Genomic DNA, 7512 nt, shown 5'->3' on the forward strand with positions numbered 1-7512 from the left:
AACAAACAAAAATTGGGAATAGAATAAGTATTGAGTTAAAAATGGGACAATTGCTGGAGTACTGTGGATACCTGTGCGCCTCCCAAGCCCTGATGTACATCTAAGTGCAGCCAGGCTATGGTATAGATTAATACTATTGTCTTGTATTGTATTGTATTGGCGGCAGGGTAGCCTAGTGGTTAGAGCGTTGGACTAGTAACCGGAAGGTTGCAAGTTCAAACCCCCGAGCTGACAAGGTACAAATCTGTCATTCTGCCCCTGAACAAGGCAGTTAACCCACTGTTCCTAGGCTGTCATTGAAAATAAGAATTTGTTCTTAACTGACTTACCTAGTTAAATAAAGGTAAAATAAAACTATTGTATTGTACCCTTCTTCCACAGACCAATGGCCAAATTTGTTTAATCGGTTGTTGCTCGCAATATTTATTTAAAAAAAATTGGGGGCGGGAGATCTGGCCGCTGCAGTACCTCGGCAGACCCCAGATGGTAACCGCTGGGGTGGAGGTGAATCACCAGATGGGAACCCCTGAGGTAGAGGGTCTAGACTGAATCACCAGATGGGAACCCCTGAGGTAGAGGGTCTAGACTGAATCACCAGATGGGAACCCCTGAGGTAGAGGGTCTAGACTGAATCACCAGATGGGAACCCCTGAGGTAGAGGGTCTAGACTGAATCACCAGATGGAAACCCCTGGGGTAGAGGATCTAGACTGAATCACCAGATGGGAACCCCTGGGGTAGAGGATCTAGACTGAATCACCAGATGGGAACCCCTGGGGTAGAGGGTCTAGACTGAATCACCAGATGGGAACCCCTGGGGTAGAGGATCTAGACTGAATCACCAGATGGGAACCCCTGGGGTAGAGGGTCTAGACTGAATCACCAGATGGGAACCCCTGGGGTAGAGGATCTAGACTGAATCACCAGATGGGAACCCCTGGGGTAGAGGGTCTAGACTGAATCACCAGATGGGGAACCCCTGGGGTAGAGGATCTAGACTGAATCACCAGATGGAAACCCCTGGGGTAGAGGGTCTAGACTGAATCACCAGATGGAAACCCCTGGGGTGAGGGAAGATGGGTGATTGGAGACAGGGGAGGGGTGAGGGGAAGTGGGTGATTGGAGACAGGGGAGGGGAGATGGGTGATTGGAGACAGGGGAGGGGTGAGGGGAGATGGGTGATTGGAGACAGGGGAGGGGTGAGGGGAAGTGGGTGATTGGAGACAGGGGAGGGGTGAGGGGAGGTGGGTTATTGGAGACAGGTGAGGGGTGAGGGGAAGTGGGTGATTGGAGACAGGGGAGGGGTGAGGGGAGACAGGGGAGGGGTGAGGGGAAGTGGGTGATTGGAGACAGAGGAGGGGTGAGGGGAAGTGGGTGATTGGAGACAGGGGGGGTGAGGGGAAGTGGGTGATTGGAGACAGAGGAGGGGTGAGGGGAAGTGGGTGATTGGAGACAGAGGAGGGGTGAGGGGAGACAGGGGAGGGGTGAGGGGAGAGAGGGGAGGGGTGAGGGGAGACAGGGGAGGGGTGAGGGGAGAAAGGGGAGGGTGAGGGGAGACAGGGGAGGGGTGAGGGGAGAAAGGGGAGGGGTGAGGGGAGACAGGGGAGGGGTGAGGGGAGAAAGGGGAGGGTGAGGGGAGACATGAGAGGGGAAGTGGGTGATTGGAGACATGGCAGAAGCAAAGCAGACACTGAGCAGAGCTAAACAGCTGAGGGTGATTGGCTTGACTCTGAGTTCATCTCCTGACACAGGAGGACCAACCAGGAGGCTCTCCTTTCCAACAGAGATTATTGAAGCTAATTTACTAAATTTCTGAACAATTAAAAAGTGTTGAAATGCTATTTGGAGAACAGCAACAACAAGCCACAATGATCCCATCCACATACAGTTTAAATATGAGACACTGACACCTATGACATTATTACAACTGTATCGTTTCCCTTTTGGTTTTATTTTAATGTCAACCTATAGGGAAGATAGGTCCTGTGGCGATGGCCATATTGACACATAGTGGTTGTATTATAATGTAGGTCTATAGGGAAGATAGGTCCTGTGGAGATATTCATATTGAAACAAACAGTGGTTGTATTATAATGTAGGACTCCAATCAAGTTGTAGAAACATCTCAAGAATTATCAATGGAAACAGGATGCACGTGAGCTCAATTTCGAGTCTCATAGCGAAGGGTGTGAATACTTATGTAAATAAGGTAGTTTAGTTTTTTATGTTTAATGAATTTGCTAAAAACCTGTTTTTGCCTTATCATTATGGGGTGTGTAGATTCAGAAGGATTATTATTTTTGAATAAAGCTGTAGCGTGGAAAAAGTCAAGGGGTCTGAATACTTTCTGAAGGCACTGTGTATATTCTATTTCCCCCCAAAATATATATGCGGGATTAGAAATGATGCAGACAATTACATTGATGAAAGCCACAGTCTATCTGCACTATTAAAGCTGATCTACACCCTAATTTCTATTTTTAATTTTAATAATTATTGACTGAATACATTTCAGCTTTTTTTATTTGTAATTGATTTGTTAACATTTTTTTTTTTAAATAACATAATTCCACCTGGTTGGTTGATATACTGTAATAAAAAAATTAAATAAAAAAGCAATTGTATATTACTGTATATAAAAAATATTTCTAAGAATTATTATAGTTTTTTCTCTATTTTCTTTACAATATGAGGGAAAATAGAGAAAAACTAAAAGCGTCAAGAACCAAAAAATGTCACTTAAGAGGATTTCTTGGCCTCAGTATTTCACCAGATGAATTGTCGTGTGTCGCTGAGGCTGCGTGTCGTTTCTATGCGCTTTCTGCCTTGTGGTCTCTGGTTTCTAAAGGGAACTAAAAAGCCCACATTGGTGGATTTCCTGTCAAATCTCCTGGTGATTTGACAGTGTGAGTGTTATGTGTGTGTGTGTGCATGGACTCTGACATAAGAGCCGGTAGTCAGCTCAGGCAAGTCCCCGCTGGTCAACCAACCATAAGAGAAATAACAACAGCAGGTCTTTCTCAAGCTGCCTCCAACCAGCAAAAAATAAATGGTGGCTTTTCGGTGTTGAATATACTTATATATATATTTACAGTGTCAGTCAAATGTTTGAACACAGCTACTCTTTCAAGTATAGTGAAGACATCACAACTATCAAATCAAATCCAAATAAAATCAAATTCTATTTGACCATACACATGGTTAGCAGATGTTAATGCGAGTGTAGCGAAATGCTTGTGCTTCTAGTTCCGACAATGCAGTGATAACCAACGAGTAATCTAACTAACAATTCCAAAACTACTGTCTTATACACAGTGTAAGGGGATAAGGAATATGTACATAAGGATATATGAATGAGTGATGGTACAGGGCAGCATACAGTAGATGGTATCGAGTACAGTATATACATATGAGATGAGTATGTAGACAAAGTAAACAAAGTGGCATAGTTAAAGTGGCTAGTGATACATGTATTACATAAGGATGCAGTCGATGATGTAGAGTACAGTATATACGTATGCATATGAGATGAATAATGTAGGGTAAGTAACATTATATAAGGTAGCATTGTTTAAAGTATGACATAACACTATGAAATAACACATATGGAATCATGTAGTAACAAAAAGATTCTTCAAAAGTAGCCACCCTTTGCCTTGATGACAGCTTTGCACACTCTTGGCATTCTCTCAACCAGCTTCATGAGGTAGTCACCTGGAATGCATTTCAATTAACAGGTGTGCCATATAGCAAAACATTTAGTGGGGGGTTTTGTGTAGGGGGAAAAAAATACTAGGTTTTGTTGCTCGTGACACGTTTTTGACCTAACTAGACACGGCAGGAAAACACTGTCAATGTCACGCCATTTTCCGTGTCAGATTATTACATTATATACAGTCAATGTATATGTAATTGTAGCATACATTTGGGAGCAACATCTCATTCTGGAGAATTTAGGGAACAGGTCATGAAACTTAAAATGACTTAAACATCTCTGTAATTCTATAGACTTAAAATGACTTAAACATCTCTGTAATTCCATAGACTTAAAATGACTTAAACATCTCTGTAATTCTATAGACTTAAAATGACAAACATCTCTGTAATTCTATAGACTTAAAATGACTTAGAAATCTCTGTAATTCCATAGACTTAAAATGACTTAAACATCTCTGTAATTCTATAGACTTAAAATGACTTAAACATCTCTGTAATTCTATAGACTTAAAATGACTTAAACATCTCTGTAATTCTATAGACTTAAAATGACTTAAACATCTCTGTAATTCTATAGACTTAAAATGACTTAGAAATCTCTGTAATTCTATAGACTTAAAATGACTTAAACATCTCTGTAATTCTATAGACTTAAAATGACTTAAACATCTCTGTAATCTCTCAGAAACAGGAATTGATTGGAGACTAAACACAACGTTAAAGAGAATCTTAGCCTGACCCTGCTTCACAGATTTACATTCAACTGGATGACACACATTTACCAGCCCCTGTAAATCACAGTGTGATATCCTGGCCTAAATCGCAAATGACACCCTATTCCCTATGTAGTGCACTCATTTTGACCAGGGCATGTAAGTGCTACATAGGGAATAGGGTGTCATTTGGGACAAAGCTCTGATCTGCTATACCATTATGTCTGAGATTTGGACATACATTTTGGGAAGGAATTAAATGAGAAGAGTGAGATGCTTACTGATGATTCAAAACATATTTAAAAAAAAAAAAAATTGGGGGGTTGATGTTATGATTTTTTAAACAAAGTCAATCGGAAACCAAACTACAAGGTGATATGTGGTATTTCTGTAGTGTCAGAGTCTAACAGGAAGGTGGTATGAGGTGTTTCTGTAGTGTCAGAGTCTAACAGGAAGGTGGTATGAGGTGTCAGAATCTAACAGGAAGGTGGTATGAGGTGTCAGAGTCTAACAGGAAGGTGGTATGTGGTGTCAGAGTCTAACAGGAAGGTGGTATGTGGTGTTTCTGTAGTGTCAGAGTCTAACAGGAAGGTGGTATGTGGTGTTTCTGTAGTGTCAGAGTCTAACAGGAAGGTGGTATGTGGTGTTTCTGTAGTGTCAGAGTCTAACAGGAAGGTGGTATGTGGTGTTTGGTGTTACACGTTTCGGTCAGTTGAGTAAAAGAAAGAGAATGAAGACGGTATGTATGAAAACAGACCATCCTATTCCTCATGTAGTGATGTAGTACAATCCTGGATTTGTTTCACTCAGTGATATTTGTTCAACATACTTAATAATATTTACAATGATATTTATAATGATATTTAATACTTTAGCCCGGATGGTATTCTTCCCATATCGAACGTGTAAGAGTAGAAACACATCTGGCACCGTGCTCGTGATACTTAGTTTACTGACTAACATTATCAGACTGTCAAATGACTTGTCTTTTCAATATTCTCATTTGTTGACGGAAATTGGGGATAAAATGAGAAATAAACAAATTACGATGTTGTTGCTCTATTCATAACAGCATTGAGTCTCAACGTTTTCAAGAAGTGGTCATTTAATCCGCGTAAAATAAATAAAAAGACACAACAGAGAATTAGAAAGATAAGCCTATGAGTCTGGATTAAATCATCAAAAAATGCATTTTGTGGATTACGAAGCGTAATCACAGAATAAACCTGGTAAAGTGAAGTCCTGGAGTTCACATCCAGCGAGTAAATAAAGGGCATTGAGGGAAACGGACACTTGTCCTTTAGGACAGCAGACACAGGGGAGATGCACACCTGTAGAGGGGAGATGCACACCTGTAGAGGGGAGATGTACACCTGTAGAGGGGAGATGCACACCTGTAGAGGGGAGATGTACACCTGTAGAGGGGAGATGCACACCTGTAGAGGGGAGATGCACACCTGTAGAGGGGAGATGTACACCTGTAGAGGGGAGATGCACACCTGTAGAGGGGAGATGCACACCTGTAGAGGGGAGATGCACACCTGTAGAGGGGAGATGCACACCTGTAGAGGGGAGATGCACACCTGTAGAGGGGAGATGCACACCTGATAGAGAGGGGAGATGCACACCTGTAGAGGGGAGATGCACACCTGTAGAGGGGAGATGCACACCTGTAGAGGGAGATGCACACCTGTAGAGGGGAGATGCACACCTGTAGAGGGGAGATGCACACCTGTAGAGGGGAGATGCACACCTGTAGAGGGGAGATGCACACCTGTAGAGGGGAGATGCACACCTGTAGAGGGGAGATGCACACCTGTAGAGGGGAGATGCACACCTGTAGAGGGGAGATGCACACCTGTAGAGGGGAGATGCACACCTGTAGAGGGGAGATGCACACCTGTAGAGAGGGGAGATGCACACCTGTAGAGGGGAGATGCACACCTGTAGAGGGGAGATGCACACCTGTAGAGGGGAGATGCACACCTGTAGAGGGGAGATGCACACCTGTAGAGGGGAGATGCACACCTGTAGAGGGGAGATGCACACCTGCACACCTGTAGAGGGGAGATGCACACCTGTAGAGGGGAGATGCACACCTGTAGAGGGGAGATGCACACCTGTAGAGGGGAGATGCACACCTGTAGAGGGGAGATGCACACCTGTAGAGGGGAGATGCACACCTAGAGGGAGATAGAGGGGAGATGCACACCTGTAGAGGGGAGATGCACACCTGTAGAGGGGAGATGCACACCTGTAGAGGGGAGATGCACACCTGTAGAGGGGAGATGCACACCTGTAGAGGGGAGATGCACACCTGTAGAGGGGAGATGCACACCTGTAGAGGGGAGATGCACACCTGTAGAGGGGAGATGCACACCTGTAGAGGGGAGATGCACATCTGTAGAGGGGAGATGCACACCTGTAGAGGGGAGATGCACACCTGTAGAGGGGAGATGCACACCTGTAGAGGGGAGATGCACACCTGTAGAGGGGAGATGCACACCTGTAGCGGGGAGATGCACACCTGTAGCGGGGAGATGCACACCTGTAGAGGGGAGATGCACACCTGTAGAGGGGAGATGCACACCTGTAGAGGGGAGATGCACACCTGTAGAGGGGAGATGTACACCTGTAGAGGGGAGATGCACACCTGTAGAGGGGAGATGCACACCTGTAGAGGGGAGATGCACACCTGTAGAGGGGAGATGCACACCTGTAGAGGGGAGATGCACACCTGTAGAGGGGAGATGCACACCTGTAGAGGGGAGATGTACACCTGTAGAGGGGAGATGCACACCTGTAGAGAGGAGATGTACACCTGTAGAGAGGAGATGCACACCTGTAGAGAGGAGATGCACACCTGTAGAGGGGAGATGCACACCTGTAGAGGGGAGATGTACACCTGTAGAGGGGAGATGTACACCTGTAGAGGGGAGATGTACACCTGTAGAGGGGAGATGCACACCTGTAGAGGGGAGATGTACACCTGTAGAGGGGAGATGCACACCTGTAGAGGGGAGATGCACACCTGTAGAGGGGAGATGCACACCTGTAGAGGGGAGATGCACACCTGTAGAGGG

Source organism: Oncorhynchus keta, chromosome 1, assembly GCF_023373465.1.
Source record: "Oncorhynchus keta strain PuntledgeMale-10-30-2019 chromosome 1, Oket_V2, whole genome shotgun sequence".
Lineage (NCBI taxonomy): Eukaryota > Metazoa > Chordata > Actinopteri > Salmoniformes > Salmonidae > Oncorhynchus > Oncorhynchus keta.